The sequence below is a fragment of the Macrotis lagotis genome, chromosome X (assembly GCF_037893015.1).
Source record: "Macrotis lagotis isolate mMagLag1 chromosome X, bilby.v1.9.chrom.fasta, whole genome shotgun sequence".
NCBI classification, from domain to species: Eukaryota; Metazoa; Chordata; class Mammalia; order Peramelemorphia; family Peramelidae; genus Macrotis; species Macrotis lagotis.
Window position 1 is genome coordinate 556,289,723 of NC_133666.1, and position 19,802 is coordinate 556,309,524.

Sequence of the window (19,802 nt, forward strand, 5' to 3'; positions counted from 1 at the left end):
AATCTTTTTTTTTTTTGGCAAGGCAATGGGGTTAAGTGACTTGCCCAAGGCCACACAGCTAGGTAATTATTAAGTGTCTGAGGCCACACTTGAACTCGGGTACTCCTGACTCCAGGACCAGTCTCTACCCACTGAGCCACCTAGCTGCTCCTGTTGGGGTTTTTTAAAAGAGCAGAGACAAATTTCTACAAAAATTATTACTTTACAAAGCTACCTGTTGGAAAGCTTCATATTGACTGACTGAAGATTTACCAGCCCCTTGGCTTTCCTTAAAGAAATGCTAACCTGCTAGTTCTGAAATAAAAGGTTGTCAGTGAAAGACAGATCCAAAGAGTATGACCTTTGGAAGCAGGGAAGAGAGAGCATTCAAGAGAGTATTACTCCTGGAAGTTAGATGTCCAGTTGTGAAGAGAAGCAGATTCAGCCCAACTGAGCTCTCTGTCCAGTACAGATGCTGTCCCAGTCTGAGATCACTGTGAAAAATGAAAGAACATTGAAATTTTGCAGTGCTGGAGCTATGAGTTGCTTTAATCACATATGTTTGCTATATGTATACCCCGTTGTCAATGTACTCTGAGTGAATCCTACTTCTGGCTCTTAATACCTAGGTGACTAGACAAATCACTTAACTTCCCTGAGTCTCAGTTTTTTCATCTGTAAAATAAGGAGATTAGCTTAGATGACTTCTGAGTTCTTTTCCAGTCAAAGATCTATGAACCAAATCATAACATGAGATGGAACATGGTAGGCACATAAGAGAAGTACAATCAAACAAGGTACTAAATGAAGATCTTCAGGATGGGAAGATTTTTATGAATAAGTTTGTGCTTGCTCTTCCCACTGACATTGTGGGAGAGTATGTGCCAGATTTATGAGGAGAATGTTTTAAAAGCTATTTTTCTTAGTATACCACCCTATTAAATGCCTTTCCTTTGAGTTAATTGTGTCTACTTGCTGACTATTAAAAATAAGTTCACCAGTGGGAACTCATAAGCTAAACATAGTTTTAAGAGTATGGAGTCAAAGACTACCCGGAACCCTATAGTAGTTGACTCCCTAAGAAACAATCTTCAATTAGCAAGTGACAAACTGCTAGAGTTGCCTTAGGAGCATACTACATACAGACATAGAAATCGAGGTTCAGAGAGGTTAAGTGCTTTGTCCTACAACATATAGTTAGCTAGAGGGCAGACAATAGTCATACTATTTAATGCTGCCTTTCACGGTTATCTCTTATTTCAGATCTAGAAACTACCATTTCTTTAAAATAGTGCTGTTACAGGAGGCTAGGTGGCACAATGGATAGAGTGCTGGCCCTGGATTCATGAGTACCCGAGTTCAAATTTGACCTCAGACACTTAATAATTACCTAGCTGTGTGGCCTTGGGCAAGCCACTTAACCCTATCGCCTTGCAAAAACCAAAATAAATAAATAAAAATAAAATAAAATAAAATAGTGCTGTTGCTATTCAGACTTTTATAATCCCATGGACCACAGCACACCAAGCCCTCCTATCATCACCATCTCTATCCAAGATCATTATTTCCATGATTCTATCCATTTCATTCTCTGCTGTCCCTTTTTTCCTTTTACCTTCAATCTTTCCCAAAATTAAACAGTGAATACTGTTTTCTCATTATGTGACTAAAGCATTTAAGTTTCAACTTTAGTTTTTGACCTTTCAGCGAACATCCTGAATTAACCTAAGTATTGACTGATTTGATCTCCTTGCTGTATAAGGGACTCTCAAAAGTTCAAAAGCAGTGCCAGATTTCCTTACAGTTCAACTCACAGCCATACTGGAAAAATTATATGGACTTCCCTCAGTAAGGTGATGTGTCTGCTTTTTAATATGCTGTACAGGTTTGCCATAACTTTCTTCCAAGGAGCAAGCATCTTTTATTTTATGACTGCAGTGATCTTTGAGCCCAAGAAAATAATTAGTCACTGCTTCCAGTTGTTGGATGATGTAATCAATTGCCAAGATCTTAGAGTTTTTTGATGTTAAACTTCAAGTCAGCTTTTATACTTTCCTCTTTTACCCTCATCAAGAGGCTTTTTAAATTCCTTTTCTTTATGCCATCAGAGTGGTGCCAGCTGCATACTGAGATTGTTGATATTTCTTGCAGCAACCCTGATTCCAGTTTTTTGCATATAAGTTAAATAAATAAGGTGACAATAGACAGTCTTGCCATACTCCCTTTCCAATCTTAAACCAACCAGTTCTTTCATATTTGGTTCTAACTGTTGCTTCTTGATCTGCATACATTTTCCTCAGGAGACAAGTAAAATGATGTTAACTCCATCTTTTTTGAGGATTTACATTTAAGGAATTGTGATCCACACTTGCAAAGGCTTGGTGTAGTCAATGAAGCAGAAATAAGTGTTTTTTTCTGAAATTTCCTTGATTTCTCCATAATCTAGTGAATGTTAGCAATTTGCTCTTTAGTTCCTTTGCCTCTTTGAAAATTAGCCTGTTTTTCTGGTAATTCTTGGTTCACATAATGCTGAAATATTGTTTTTAGAATCTTTCAGATCTCCTGTCTCTTAGTTCACTAAGCCTTTTACTCAAATCCCACCTAAGATGCATACTAGGTACATGATCGTAGGCAGGGCATGAGTATGTTTCCTCATTTATAAAATGGAGATAATAATAGCACCTGCCTCACAGAGTTATTGTGGGGATCAAATGAGTTGATGTATCTCAGAAGCTTAAAGCACCTGTGTGAGTATATACACAGATGTATATATTTACATATCTAAATGCATGCATTTGTATTTATGTGTTTCCACATCTGTGGACACATACATGCATACATGTAGGCATTCATGTGTACATAACAAGAGGAAAACTAGTTGTATAGAGCACGGGGCTTGAATTCAAGAGGACTTCTCTTCCTGAGTTCAAATTTGACCTGAGATATTTACTAATGGTGTGACCCTGATCAAGTCTAAATAGGACTAAATAATCCTCTGCCTCAGGTTCCTCATCTGTAAAATGATCTGGAGAAGGAAATGGCAGTATCTTTGTCAAGAAAACCCTAGAAGGAATCATGAAGAATTAGACACCACTGAAATAACTGAATAAAAACATCAATGAAGTTATTCCTCAACTTTTTCAGAGGGGGCAAGTTAATGTTCCTAGAAAACAGCTTGAAAATAAAAAACACAAATGTTGATATATCAAACTTATGAGAAATAATGGATTAGGTTTCCTGTACACCAAAAATCACAATCTTTCACTAGAGATTTCTGAAAATATACTTTACTGGATATAATTCCTTATAACAAAACATTAATTCTGATATTATTCACTTTTCTATGTTAGAAACATGTAAAGTAAACATGAAGAAACCCATAAAATTCAGGGAGAAGAGAGGTAAGAATGGAAGAAAAAGGGGATGGCAAGTGCAGTAATATCATAAAAGCCCAAGTTAAAAAGGAAAATGGGCAAAATCTGCCATCTCTAATCTCCTTTTTGGTTCTGTGGTTGAACTGTTCTCCAGTGAAAAGTATGTGCCTTTGGGTGAGTCTTTAGCCTGGTCAGGTGAGAGTTGTAAACTCCTGATCTGGGCAGCTCAACCCCACCACACTCTTAGTGGCTCCACCTGTCCTTGCCATTCCAGATAAGACACTAGAGAGCCCCATGGCATGGGCAGCGAGGGAGGCAGGATGCTTGTTCTGACAGGTAAGCATGAGTGAGGGTAACTGCTATCTTATTTACCCAAACTTAGTTACTTTTCCATTTTTTTTTTCAATTCTATAGCTGTGCACGCATGAGATTACTTCAGTTCTTTCTGGAGGCAATTCACAAGAACTTTAATGAACACTTCTCACCTTTTTGCAGATATATACTTGTATAACAGGTCTCTCATTTTTCTCCCTGCTGCCCATAACTGCTAATGTGTGAGGAAGTCAATGCAAAAGTGAAAATGAGGTTATTAATACAATAATGGGAGTGCTTGAAATGACAAAAGTTAAATGTTCAAATGTTGCAGGTCACCTATAAGTATGTATCTGTATACATGCCTACACACAAACATATACATGTGCACATATATACAAGCACACATGTGTACAGATACACTCACATGGCTTAGACAAGTCCTCCATTTTAATATGAGAAGGTGGTTTAAAAGGGAAGCCTTATCTCTCATAGGTAAGGAGAATACAGAGCCCCATTTTAAGAAATCTAAAAGAGAGAAAATCCAAATCATCAAAATATAATCTCAACTAAGACAGAGTCATTTTATCCACACCAAGGTATTTTCCCTTACTTCTCATCCTAATCTCTACTCAACTGCTAAAATGGTTTTCTTTTTCAGTGAATATAATCTTCAGATTTTAAATCATGGGAACCATTTGTACTCCTGTTTCTTATGACATTTAATGTTTGTTTCAAAAATTCAAGTCTTATCTGGATTTATATGAGTTAAAATAGAGAATAATCCATGAGACAATAAACATCAATCACTTGGATGCAAACTATTATTATTGCTTTTGCTGCAAGAGCATTTTGGTTAAGAGAGATATTTGACTTAATTTGGGCTTTAGCATTTCTCCTCTGAGCATATCCCGTGGATGGTCAGTTCATACTCTAGAGCAGATGTGTTAAAGCCATTAGCACCTAATAGCCATCGATTCTTATCAAAATGAGTTGGTGGAATATTTAAAAATATCATTGAAGCAGTCCCTGAAAATATAATTAGGGTTTCCTTTGTGACCCCCCCAAAATTTCTGCCTAGAACGATTTAGGGATATGGGCTAGGGTCCTTGACCAAGTCACTTACACTGAGTTGTTTTTTTTTAATCTGTAAAATGAGGGGAGATTTGGACTAGACCAGGGATTCTTATCCTGGGATCTGTGAACTTATTTTTCTTTAGAACATTTTATAACTATATTTCATTGTAATTGATTGCAATTCTATATATTTTATTTTTTATATTTAGACACATTCTGAGAGGGAATCCCTAGGCTCCCCAGACTGCTAAAGGGGTCCATGATTCACAAAAATATTAAGAATCTCTAAGTTAGATGCTCTCCAAGGTTTCTTCCAATTATCAGTCAACATTAAAGTCTGGAAATAAGGAAAAAAATCATAACACAAATATGTATTATGAGAAAGTTAAGTTGTAATGGTAGGGCAGATATCCTGGATCTGAGAATAAGGCCTCAAGGACAAAATGTCTTAACTCTGTGCATGTGTTGGGAGAAAGAATGAAAGAAATTAATGATGGAGTGGTTTGGGAATGAGGAATTTAAAAAAAGAGATTCATAGGATAACTGAAGATCAGAGAAAGATTTGATGAGAATGAGAGGGAGAAAATGTGGTGGGAGAGTGGCTTCTTGGGGCAATCAGAAAGGCATAACTCAACTAGGAATATTTGAAATCAGGAAACAGACTCTTTGCAAGCAGCTGAAAGGACTGAGGAAAGGCAGAAGTTAGTTGAGAATTGGAAAAGCAGAAAAATTTACCAGAAGGTTCATATACCAAGCACCAATATGAGTGTGGGCCTGCTTAAAACCAAGGAAAAGATCAGGAACAAGAAAAAGACAGAAAGGACTTGACTCCAAGAGTCTGGGGTAAAAAATAAAATAAAAACAAAAGTCCAAAACAGACACAAATAAACCAAGAGAAAGAGTTCTTTCTATGAGTGTTGAAAGTTGAAATTAAAGAATCCTAGATGTAAGAGAGGGAATAAGAACCCATAAAAACCTGGGAGAGATTGAGTCAAGCCAAACCGATGAATAAGACTGAGAGCACCTGGAACTTGCTTATTTGTATAGCTCCTGCTAAGGTGAGCACTTGTTTTACCATCCTGTATACAAAACACTTCTGTGCACAGTTTTAATTTGTCAATGCAAAGGTAAAGACAAATGGAGCTCTAGTCCTGAGCAAATTGTGAAGGCTACAAATGGGTCTAGCCAATGGGTCTACTCTTTCCCAATCTTTTCCTCTCAATGGCCTCCCATTTATATCCAATGTTTTTATTCCCTCCTCTAATCAAAACCCCCTAAGATCTGATTACATCATGAAAACATGTCAAAATTTTCTCTCATTAAAGTGTAACTTTTCTCTGTGACTTTTTTTTTTACATTTTTCCCTTTTTAATCGTGGAATTGAAGGTTTTCTCTCCAGTTAAAAATAGCAACAACATCAAAAACCTAAATATTATCTTAGATGGGCAAGGAGATCATATTAAATTGTGCATACGATTTCTAATATTATCAATGTTAATTATTGTGTATAATAATTATAATGATCATTTTAAATTAATAATCATTATTATGATTAATAATAATAATAATCATGATGATATCTAACATTTATAATGTTTTAGAGTTTGCAAAGCATTTTAAATATATCATCTCATTTGTTAAGTATTATTATTATTATTATTATTATTATTATCTTCATTTTACAGATAATAAGTAATTTTTCTAGGGTCACCCAACAGTTTCTGAGGCAGAATTCAAATTCAAATCTTTCTGATTGCACATTCAGTCCAGTACTCTACCTACAGTTCCACCTCTATTCGTTTTTTTCCTTCCTTCCTCCCAGAGAGGGTGACCTTTAGTTTTATAGTCAGAAGATCTGAGTTGGAGTCCTAGTTTTGACACTGGCTGTGTGATCTTAGATAAGTCAATTAACTTTGTGTGTTTCAGATTCTTCATCTGTTTGGAAGGGGAAGTACATAGTTTGCTTTACAAAATTCTCTTATAAAAGTATGACACTGTTGTCATGGAAAATATATTCTCCAGATTCCTGTCCTAAGTAGGAAAGCACAATATCTAGGAAATTATGGTAGAATCTGGGCATGAGAAGCATAGAAGTTGAAGGAGAAAGTTTGGAGAAGGAAGAAAACTGCTGAGAATTCTCCTATACAATGCAGGGTTTTTAAACTGAAAATTTCCCTATTGGTGCTTCACTTTTGCGCATAAATGTGGAATACACTTGAAGACACTAAGGATTCCCTTTCCCCAACCCCTTCACCCCAACATGTGGATGTCTGACTTTGGATTTGTGATGGTTTTATCTCTGACATGGCTATTGTTTCATAGATGGTGTAGTGCATAGAGAACTGACCCAGACTTCAGGAAGACCTGCATTCAAATCCAATCTTGTGTCTGTGTGTGTGTGTGCGTGTGTGTGTGTGTGTGTGTGTGTGTGTGTGATATCCACAAAATTGGGTCCTGATGTCTTCTTCACATGCAGCACCAACTATTTTTTTTATTTGTTTGCTTCAATTGTATTTAACTCTTCATGATCCCATCTGGAATTTTTTTTGGCAAATACTAGAGTAGTCTTGTCTTCCATTTCCTTTTCCAGCTCTTTTTGCAGATGAGGGAACTGAGGCAAAGAGAGCTACTAATTGACTTGCCCAGAGTCACACAACTAATAAGTGTCTGAGATCAGATTTGAAATCAGGAAGAGGAGTCTTCCTGACTCTATGTACAAAGTCATATCCACTATCCTTCTCTCTATTACATAGCTGTTCCTAACTTCAACAACAGTTACATTATCCTGGGGCAGCTAGGTGGCTCAGTGGATAAAGCACCAGCCCTGGAGTCAGGAATACCTGAGTTCAAATTCGGCCTCAGACTCTTAACAATTACCTAGCTTTGTGGCCTTAGGCAAGTCACTTAACCCCATTGCCTTGCAAAAACCTAAAAAAAAAACAAACCCCAAACAGTTACATTATCCTAAAGATTCAGAGGTAAAGTGGGGAAAGGTATTGATCCAGATGACAAACAGAACCTTTCTATGTGACAGAATTATAACACAGGACTAGTACAGAGATGGCTTTATAATTTTTTGTTCCTAGCTGGGAGGTAATTTCATTTGAGTAATGAATGATTGTTGAGAATATTTGTTTTATGTAATTTCCTCCCCAGTTAGCCTGAATTTCTATTTTAAACAAATTGGCTTTTTTATATACCCCTGTACTGTATGTGATCTGATTAATACTAATTAGTTGAGGAAGGGGATCTAGAATAGGGAAAACAGAAGCAGCCCAAAACAAGAATTTGAACAGATATTAAAACAAACTGGATAAAAAATGTCGAGAGGTAGAATAATGGAGTATTACATATAAAATGGTAATAATCACATCCCATGACCTTACAGGCAGCCTGGCATATGGAGTCAGGAAGACCTGGGTTCAAGTCCTTCCTCTAAAATATATTTATTGTGTAACCCTGAATAAGTCATTTAGTTTCTCAGTCTCCCAGTCAACTCCCTAAAAGTAGACAGCTATAAATCGCAAAAGGGTTGCCTGACTAGATTAGATTGGTTGAGGGAGGTTCCCAACTGGACTGGAAGATCCTTAGAACAGTGAAACCACAGCTCTCAATAAAACAAATAGCTATAAAACCCAACTATCTTGCAAGTTTCTTAGATCAAAGTTTCCATAAATTTTAAAGTGATACCAAATGGAACTGTGTACTGTAACTATAACTCATAATGAGAAACTTCAGTTTTTGCCTAATCAGACTATCTCCTTCCTCCTTTAATGCTAAACTTTTTCTTCTTTCTATCCCCAAACTCTCAACATGGGAACCCAGTTGCTGGAGATGGAAGTGAAAGACCTTGGGTTTTTTTTTAATGTATCTCTGTAATGAGTGAGAACAGTTGACACTATAAAAGGCTTAGAAAAAAATGAGAAGATAAAACTAAGACTTTGGTCCTGGCTAGAACAATAATTATATTAAATAATTAGCATTTATATGATGCTTTTATGTTTAAAAATCACTTTATAAATATTATCACATTTTATCCTCACAACAACTCTGAGAAACAAGTACTATTATTATCCTCATTTTATAAATGAAAAAACAAAACAATAGAAAGACTATATGATTTGTTAGGTCACACATCCAAGAAGAATCCAAGATTAGATTTTTAAATTTATTTTATTTTTAATTTATGGAATAAAAAAAGCATTTCCATAACCGTATAATAAAAAAATTCACATGAAACTGAAAATCTACTATGTAAAACTTGCTTTTCCTTTTAAATATATAATAGGTATTATATTCTCCCCCACCCCCCAAATGGCTACCATTAGACCCAATTTTGTGAATATACATATATATATGTACACACACACACACACACACACACACACACACAAGATTGGATTTGAATGCAGGTCTTCCTGAAATCTGGGTCAGTTCTCCATGCTATACCGCCTATGAAACAGTAGCCATGTCAAAGGAATCCAAATTGTAGCTATTTAAACCCAATTTCCATGTAGCACAATGATTACATTGTAATCCTTGTGTCATTGATACTCACTGACCATAAAGGACCCAGGTATACTTGGAGAGATTGATTTATCTTATCTGTGGTTCAGTCTCTTCCTAGAAAATCTGGGAATTTCCTGTTTGATATAACTTTAGATTTTAATGCTAACTCTCCTTGCAAGTACACAGTTCACCAGGCCCAAAGAATGAACAGATGTAATTCTATGGTAAAAAAAACTCCAGCAGGAACACATGGGGATGATCCTCCATGGTTCCTTTGGTTGTCATTATTTTAGGCTTCCTTCTTTGTGGTTTGAACTGCAGTTTTCCTTAGCTACCTGAAGATATCTCTTGTCATTATTCTCCAACTGTTGCTTCACGTACTCTGATCCATCATCTTGCTTAAGTAATCTGCTCTTTCTGCAAATTTCTATATTAGCATCAGATGGCATGAAATACCTGCTCCACATACCTGTTTCACACATCACTTTACCTACAATTCTGAGTTCCCAGAGGATGGCAACAGTCATTCCCCTTCCCAGAGATCATGGAATCAACAATAGTACAGGAAAAGACAATAGGAATCATCTAATCCAACCCCCTAATTTTACAGATGGGATTGAAAGAATTCAATTGATTTGTTCAAAGTCTCACAGAACTCTGGTATTTGAATTTTCCTCCTTTTTTGGACTCCAAATATAGTATTCTTTCCATAATATACTGCTACCTCATAAGGCCAATCCTTATTACCTTTTCCTGGTTGTTTGCTTACAAAGAAGAAGAAGGAAGAAGAAGGAAGAAGGAAGAAGAAACAGAAGCAGAAAAAAGGAGGTGGAGGAGGAAGAAGAAGAAGGAAGAAGAAGAAGAAGAAAGAAGGAGGAGGAGGAAGAAGAAGGAAGAAGAAGAAAGAAGGAGGAGGAAGAAGAAGAAGAAGGAAGAAGAAGAAGGAAGAAGAAGAAGAAGAAGAAGAAGAAGAAGAAGAAGAAGAAGAAGAAGAAACTCATGTATATGGATGGAGTTAGGGAGGCATTGCCCATTGGTATATTTTTTATATTTCAAGATTGCCATATAATGTATTTAAGTGAATGCATAAATGTTGTTCAATTCTTTCATTCATGTTTGACTCCTTGTGACTGCATTTGGGACTTTCTTAGCAAAGATACTAAAGTAGTTTGCTATTTCCTTCTCCAGCTCATTTTACAAAAGAGGAAACTTAGTCAAACATGGTTAAGTGACTTTCCCAGGGACAAAAGCTAATGTATTAACCACCTAGCTGCTCAGGAATATATGAATAGGAAATGAATAAATATGAGAACAGTTTTTGCCTAAACAGAGTTGACTGAGCAGGCTCCACTAAAAGATGCTACAGATGCCAAATACTAGTATGTGAAGGCAGTTATGTGGCACAATAGATAGAGTGCTCGACCTGGAGTTGGGAAGACTAATCTCCCTGAGTTAAAATCTGACCTCACTAGCTGTGTGACCCTGGACAAGTTATGGAACCTCTGTTTGCCTGAGTTTCCTCATCTGTCAAATGAGCTGGAGAAAGAAATGGCAAATCACTCCAGTATCTTTGCTAAGAAAACCCCAAAATGGTGTCCGAAAGAATCAGACACAACTGAACAAATGAGAAACAAAGGAGAAAGACACAATTCCCACTATTTGGAACATTCTTCAGTCTCTGGTAAATGGGAAACTCAATGACTTTTTTTAAGGTTTTTGCAAGGCAAATGGGGTTAAGTGGCTTTCCCAAGGCCACACGGCTAGGTAATTATTAAGTGCCTGAGACTGGGTTTGAACCCAGGTACTCCTGACTCCAAGGCCAGTGCTTTATCCACTATGACACCTAGCTGCCCCCATTCAATGACTTTTTATCCTTTACTGACAGCAGAAAAAATCTACAAAGAAGGAGCTCAGGTGAGACCATCGAGGAACAGCACTAGCAGTAGAAGACAAGAATGAATGAGCAAGCTTGCAGCATCAGAGGTGTTAATTACTCCTTTACAATGTGCATCCCACCACCACATATACACACAGGTGAAGAATTTCCAATAGATTCCCATGTTCCCCAGATAACTTGATATCCTAGGGTTGTTGTTCATCTTCTGTACTCAAAGGGTACAAAAAGTACAAAAAATGACATCACATTATTGGAGTCAAGGTACAGTGTGTTCATCTGTAGCTGATCAGGATGCTACAAGCTCAGAAAATTGTACCACAGGTCAGTACAAATAGTACATTTGAACAGTTGGATTGGAAATGGCTCTAGATTTTCTTATCTCACATTTTCTTTGTATTACTGTGATTCTGCTTTGTTCATAAAGAACAGCACCTTCTTTGATATGAGAAAGTCATGCTGGGTAGTTCTTTGCCATGATCTCCTATGTCATACAATCAATTCCAAAGTTCTTCAGAGACATCTTTAGGTCCTTCATTGCTTCTTCTTACCTCCATGTGAGTGCTTACCTTGCATGTTTTAGGTAAACATAAATGATTAGCATTTCGGTTACATGATCAAACCATTGAAGTTGCGCTCTCTGCAGTACAGTGTGAATTGCTTGGCATTTCAATTAGAGGAGAGACCTCAGTATTCATTACATTATCTTTGCAGGAATCTTTCAAATCTTCCTAAGACAATTCAAATGGAAGTGGTTCAGTTTTCTGGTATGGCACTGGTAGACTGTCCAGTTTTCCCAGGCAAACAACAATGTAGTCAGCAAATCAACTCTGTAGACCTGTTTGATCTGCAGTCTTAGATCTCTTTGCTCCCCTACTTTCTTTCAGAGTTTCCCAAATGTTGAGTGAACTCCGGCAATGCATGCATCTACTTTATCATCTATGTGGATGTTCTTGGAAAGTATAATGCCAAGTATATCCTTTCTAGCCTCCTTCTCCTCGTTCCAGAAGATGAGTTGTGTGGTCCATTTAAAAAACTGATCAGAGGGGCAACTAGGTGGTGAAGTTGATAGGGTACTGGCCTTGCGGTCAGGAGGACCTGAGTTCAAATCTGCCTTTAGACACTTAATAATTACGTATCTGTGTGATCTTGGCAAGTCACTTAACCCCATTGCCTTGCAAAAACTAAAAAAAATTGATCAGAAAAACCTGAAAGAAAAATCAGAAAGACTTTCATGAACAGATGCAGAGTGAAATAAGCAGAAGATGGAAAACAGTGGACTCAGTACAATAAATAATTGTAAATGATTTAGCTATTCTCAGCAATACAATGATCCAAGAAAATCCCAAAGGACTCATGATGTAAAATCTTATCTGTCTCCAGAGACATCTGAATACAGACCAAAGCAAACTTTTCTTCCCTCCCTCCTTCCTTCCTTCCTTCCTATCTTCCTTCCTTTTTCAATTTTTTTCCCACAATATGAATGTTTTACATGAATGCACATATATAACCTAGACCATCTCAGGGAGTGGGGAGATGGGGGAAGGAAAGATAGAATTTAAAACTCAAAGCTTTAAAAGATGTTAGAATTATTTTTACATGTAATTGGAGAACAATTAAATAAAAAAAACTGGTCAGTTATTTAAAGATTGCTGAATTTTACTACTACTTAAGCCTAGTGAAAAGATGACCCCTATGCTCAGGGCCATTTATGCTCAGGGTTGTGATATATTTGCTGCTTTATCACTTGCCTGTAACCATAGGACTTCAAGGTAGATAAAATAGTAAAATAATAACAGTATGATACTAAAGTAATAAAATAGTGGGTGATGGGTCTTGTCTTAACTTTTAAGTTGAAGTGAATCAGAGTTGTACAAAGACGTCAGCTTCACATTCTCTTCCAGAGTCATCAAAGTCCAGTGGCAAGACAAAAATCAGGATGACTGGCGATGGACCAGGATACAGTGAATTACCCTGGCTTCAGTCATCTTCCTGGTTACTGGAACAAATTGTTCTCATCTACCCTTTCCATCAGGATAAGGCTTCACATACTTGGTATAAACATCCTCCTAACAGATCAATAGATTTGGGGTTTGTCATTTAACCTCAACCTGTTTTAATCCATCTGCCAAGACAATTTTACTGAGATGTGACCACTGGGCATGCTACAGGCTGTTGCAGCAACAGATGAGAGTTGAGTTCTGGGTGGACACAAAGATGGATGAGTAACTCTGATAAGCACTCAGCAAGCCCCCACACCAGAGGTGCTAGTTCTCTCTGAATATCCCATACACAGCAAATGGGAATACAATCTCCAGTAATCAACTATCTCATTGATGCTCTACTTCACATATGTAGGTATTTTGCTTTCTCTTTCTGAAGAGGTCACTCACTACTTCTCAGATTTGCTGCTTCTATCTCAAGCTGGGTTCCATATGATCCCTGTCTTCAATTGCTGGTCTTTCTTCTTCCTTAAAGGAAGTAGTATAGATCTTTTGTGAGATGATCTGGCCTCCAAAAATAATGCTCTTTTATTAGTAAGGTAACAGCTGGACTTTGATGACTCTGGAAGAGAATGTGAAGCTGACCTCTTTGTACAACTCTGCATCACTGCCCATACAGGCAGTGATAAGTTGGAGCTGAAGAGCCAATTGTTAAATTTTCAGGGTGACCATTTACACCTAGGAAAACTGACAAATGATACAATTCAGAGTTTCATTAATTATTCTGTTGATCATCTAGACTTAAGAAAATAATGGAGAGGGGCAGGTAAGTGGGGCAGTGGATAGAATACTGTACCCAGAGTCAGGAGGACCTGAGTTCAAATCCATTACCAGATATTTAACTGTGTGACTCTGGGCAAGTCACTTAACCCAAGTGATAGCCCCCCCCCAAAAAAAAATAATGGAGAGAATGTTAGTAATATAATTTCGGCTTAAAACTATATCATTTATACACACACACACACACACACACACACACACACACACACACATATATATATATTGATAGCTGGGTTATTAACACTTATCAATACATCACTGATCAGATATGGACAACTATATATGTTCTCCTCAGAAGGATGACTTTTATGTTTGCTAGATATTTAGAAATGTCCTTTTAGCTTTCATTATGCTTCAAGCAGCTAGCACTAGTGCTATGGAAATTACTTGGGAGCTTTAGCAAATTTCAAGGAGGTGCTTGGTAGCACTGGAGAAGATAGGGTAGAGCTGGGTACCTTTGTCCTTCATTCCTGGACGACATCATCCTCTTTAATAAAACTAATTCATTAATGTCTGAGTGATCTCAAACCTTACCTCTTCCATCATTCCCTAACTACCACAATGCTGGGTCATTGTTTGAGTCCTGATGACTTGGACTGAGTATAAATAGCAATTATTTTGACCAGAAACCTTAAAGGTAGTCCCCTTCCAGACTTTTTTTTTGACTAGGTAAGAGTCCATTCTTTACCTTATTTCTTATCTAATCTTAATCATTGCCTCAATCAAACTGAGATCTGGGAGAGACCTTAGCTTAAAAAGGCCAATGTCTTCCACTGTGTCCAGGGCCATCTCCAGTCTTCCTGATCTATATTTTTTCATTCCAAGTCATTTGCAAGTTACGGCATCCCCTTCCTGATGCCATGGTCCTCTTAAAGAACAAAGGACAAACAACAAGAACAACTACAATGCTGAAGCATTTCAAGGATATTTGGCATTCAAAAAGATTAACCAGGATGAATCTTTATATATTGAGATTTCAAGCCTGTATTTTTATGTGCTATACTGAGGATTCTAATATTGGTTTCAGTCAGTGTAGAGGTTATTTTTGGTCTAAGGAAATCTGCTAAGAAATAGGGAAACCAAACTACCCATATTTTCATAGATTATGGGTTATAGATTATCATGAATCTTTAAAAGGATCCTCCCTGGAGGAGCCTTTTGCTCCAAAAAAGATTTAAATAGGTTTCCCCTTCCCATTCTGGCAATTGGTTTCACAAACTTTCTTCTAATTTCACTCCAGCAGCCATTGCAAACAATCTCTTTGTTCTTTTAGGGTTCTGGTCAAGAATATAGCATATATATATATATATATATATATATATATATATATATATATATATACATATATCCCAGACTTTCTGAAAATTATTTCAAATATTTTTTCCCATTGTTCATGGAAAAAATAATTCCAGTAGTTCAACCAATGGTAAATGAATGAATCAAATCAAATCTATATAGTAAGTATATACACGTCATAAAGATGAGAATTTGCTATAACTTAAAAAACCACTGTTTCAGGATTCAGAAGACCTGGTCTAAATCCCACACCTGACACTTATTATCTGTGTAACTTTGGGCAAATCATTAAATCTCCTTAAAACTCAGTTTTCTTATCTATAAAATAAGAAAGTTGGACAGTGTCTGAGGTTCTTTCTAGCTTTAATTCTTTGCTGTAAAGGAGCAAAGATCCTAAGAAGAATTTCAGGTTGAAGAAAAGTGAAAAAGACTGGTTAAAATATATACATACCAGTTTGAATTATGTACATTTGTTAACTATGAACCCACTATGTACCCTGTATAGGGTGGAAATAATGATGTGCAGCACTATTTCTGGTTCTAAAGCCTTTTAACACAGTGCTGAGTACACTAATATAAAAGTCTATCTAATTATCCTGACCAATATGACACAAGTGAGAAGAAAATCTGACAAACCCTTTGTTAGAACATGCATTCCAAATTTTTGACTTAAAAAATATGGCTCACCAGATGACCCTGATTCCAGTTCTTTGATCCACTACAATGAGGCCAATCTTTTTTTTTTTTTTTTTTTAGTTTTTTGTAAGGCAAATGTGGTTAAGTGGCTTGCCCAAGGCCACCCAGCTGGGTAATTATTAAGTGCCTGAGACCGGATTTGAACTCAGGCACTCCTGACTCCAGGGCCAGTGCTCTATGCACTGCACCACCTAGCTGCCCAAGGCTATGAGGGGAAGGGTTGGAAACCAAGGAACTAGACTGTTTGAATAGTACCTCCCTCCTCAGACTGCTAACCACACTATCTTTACATTGGTCAGAGTAGAATTAGCTGTTGCTAAAAGACCCTGAATATTTTCTCTTAAAAAATAATTATTGACATTGCTGTTCTTCAGTCATTTTTAGTTATGTCCAAATTTTCATGACTCCATTTAGGGTTTTCTTGACAAGGATACTGTAGTGGTTTGCCATTTCCTTCTCCATCTCATTTTACAGATGAGGGAACTGAGGCACATAGGGTTAAATGAGTTGCCCAGGATCACACAGCTAATAAGTATCTGAGGCTGGATTGATTGATTGTTTGTTTTGGTGTTTTCAGGGAGGCTGGATTTAAACTCAGGTCTTCCTGATCCCAGGCCCATGCTCTATCCACTATACCACCCTGCTACTCATATCCTATAAAACCAGAACAACTTTTAGCTTGGGGCTAGCTGAATTTACAGAATTTCAGAATTTAAAGAGTTGTAAGGAGCCTCATGATCTCGCCTCTGCTCAAAGACCTCCAGTGACAGAGAGAACATCACTTCCTATAATTATTAAGGACAATAATTATAGTATTTTGCATTTAGAAAATTTATTGCATATCTAAAACCATATTTTCAAATAGAATGAAGTAGAGAAGACATTAGAGAATCACAGTCACAATTAAGGATAGAACCAACCTCTGAGTCTATTAATTTCAACTCATATCAGAAAAGAATCTCCCCTCTATCATATCTGATATATGGGTATTTAGTGTTGATTTAAAAATCTCCTTTGAAGGTCAACCTACTACTTCTGGTGTCATTACACTTGACTTTAAGTATGTCTAAACAAAGTTTTGTCATTAGAACATCAATGAGGCCTTTTGAAAAAACAATTTCCATAGAATGATGGGTTAAAAAAAGCCAGATTTCAATAAGCTAAAGATTAGGTTAGGTAATAACAATTATGTGACATTTTAGGTTTACAAAGCATTTTTATGACAACATGCTGGAGAGGCAGGTAGTATAGACATGATTAACCCCATTTTACAGAAGAAAAAACTGAAGTTCAGAGAGTTTCAGTGTCTTGCCAAGGATTTTTTCCCCTTACCTCAGGCTAGAGTTGACCTTTAACTTCTTTATGCTGATGCAGAGCCGGCCAGAACAGGTCTAATCTCTTTCACATGACTGCCTATCAAATACTTAAACAGAGATCATGACCTTCTCTTTACTCTATTTTATCTTCTCTGATATAAATATCCCAGATTCCTTCCACCAAAGATATAATAAGGACCTGAACAAGATCTCAGCAGGGCAAAATGCTGTACTGATTATCCTAAGAGAAAATCTAATTGTGTTTAATGTACATTTCTGTGCTTTAGTTCACAAAAAGCCAATTAATTACACAAGAACTGAATCAAAGAGATATGGCCAGACAGCATTTCATGTCAGAGATTGGAAGGTTTTACTTGATGGCAGAAAGCTCAGTAGATAGTTACTGTGGACTATATTAATAAGGGTATTAGTTCTAGAATAAGGGAAGGAATAGTCCCACCATTCTTGGCACTGGTCAGATACTATCTGGAGTAACTCAGTTCTAGGCATCACATTTTAAAAGGGATGTTGCAGAATTAAAATATGTCCAGAGAAAAGTGATCAGGATATTGGGGAATGGGGATAAGGAAGAAAATAAGCATTTGCATCATACCTACCATGTGCCAAAAATGACTTTTTATGAATATTATTTCTTTATTTTTCTGGTGACAGTAATTTCTTTTATTGTTTTTTTAGTTTTGTTTTATTTTTTAATTTTTTACCCCAGCTAAAGTAAGTTTCAACATTGACTTCAAAACCTTGAGTTTCAAATTTTCTCCCTTCCTCCCACCCCACTCCCCTCATTGAGAAAGAAAATTGCTTGGTATAGGTTAAAAATATGTAACCATAAAATACATTACTACAATAGTCATGTTGTAAAAATAAACATAGTCCCCCCCACCCACACATACACACTAAGAAAGAGAAACCTCAAGAAAATAAAGTGAGGAAAAAAGTGTGCTTCAGTCTGTATTTAGAAACCATCAATTCTTTCTTTGGGATGGATAGCATTATTTCTTATAAGTCCATCAGAGAAACTGCTTCCATATTTTTTCCCCACAGTTACTATTGCTACCTGTATTTCCCTCCATTTTATTCCCCCCCCACCCCATTTACCCTATTATCTCTCTCCTTTCATCTGTTCCTCCTCAAAAGTGTGTTGTATCTGACTACTCTCTCCCACTATCTTCCCTCTCTTCTATCATCTACTCTCCCCACCCCATCCCCTTTCTCCTATCCATTTTTCTCTCTTATTTTCCTCTAGGGTAAGATAGATTTCTGTAACCAATTGAGCCTCTATGTGATTTCCTCTTTGAGTCACTTCCAATGAGAGTAAAATCTCACTTACTCCCTGTCACATACCCTCCTTCCACTCCATTGAAAAGCTTTTCCTTGCCTCTTTTATGTAAAATAACTTAGCCCATTCTACCTCTCCTTTCCCTTTCTCTCAGTACATTCTTTTCTAATCCATTAACTCCACCTTTTTGATATATTATACCTCCAAATTCAACTCCCTCCTGTTCCTTATCTATATATGCTCCTCCTAATTGCTTTAATAAATGAGAAAGTTCATGAGTTAGTAGTATCATCTTCCCATGCAAGAATACAAACAGTTCAACATCATTAAGTTCCTCATAATTTGCCATTCCCATCCAGCTTCTCTACGCTTCCTGAGTCCTGTACTTGAAGGAAAAAAAACTTTCTGTTCAGCTCTGGTTGTTTCATCAGAAAAGTTTGAAAGCCCCCCAGGGGGGGTGGCTAGGTGGCACACTGGATAGAGCACCGGCCTTGGAGTTAGGAGTACCTGGGTTCAAATCTGGTCTCAGACACTTAATAATTACCTAGCCATGTGACCTTGGGCAAGCCACGTGGGTTGGGCAAGACACTTAACCCCATTGCCTTGAAAAAAATCTTAAATAAAAACAACAACAAAAATGCACCTGAAAGAGTATATTCAGTTTTGCTGGGTAGTTGATTCTTGGTTGTAATCCAAGCTCTTTTGCCTTCCAAAATATTAAATTCTAGGTCCTATGAGACCTTAATGTAGAAGTTGCAAAATCTTGTGTTATCCTGACAATAGCTCTAATATTTGAATTGTTTCTGACAACTTGTAATATTTTCTCCTTGACTTGGGAATTCTGAAATTTGGGTATAATATTCCTGGCAGTTTTTATTTTGGGACCTATATTTAGGAGGTGATCACTGGATGCTTTCAATTTCTATTTTACCCTCTGCTTCTAGGATATCAGGGCCATTTTCCTAGAGAATTTTTTGAAAAATGAAGTCTAGGCATTTTTCCTGGTCATGACTTTTAGGTAGTCCAAATATTTTTAAATTATCTCTCTTGGATCTGTTTTATTATTTATTTATTTATTTATTTATTTATGCTTGTTTATTTATTTATCTATCTATCTATCTATCTATTTATTTATCTATCTATTTATTTATTTATTTATTAGGTTTTTCCAAGGCAAATGGGGTTAAGTGGCTTGCCCAAGGCCACACAGTTAGGTAATTATTATTAAGTGTCTGAGGCCAGATTTGAAACCAGGTACTCCTGATTCCA

The 19,802-nt window shown here is 36.8% G+C and overlaps 1 protein-coding gene across 1 annotated transcript in view; it reads right to left on the reverse strand.

Moving 5' to 3' along the window:
* Positions 1–211: 211 nt before the first annotated feature.
* ZNF706 (zinc finger protein 706) overlaps positions 212–19,802 on the reverse strand; it is an 83,667-nt gene continuing 64,076 nt past the window's right edge. Inside the window, exon 4 of the mRNA XM_074200712.1 lies at positions 212–473. The gene's annotated coding sequence lies outside the window, so the exon portion shown is untranslated. The remainder of the gene's footprint in view (positions 474–19,802) is intronic.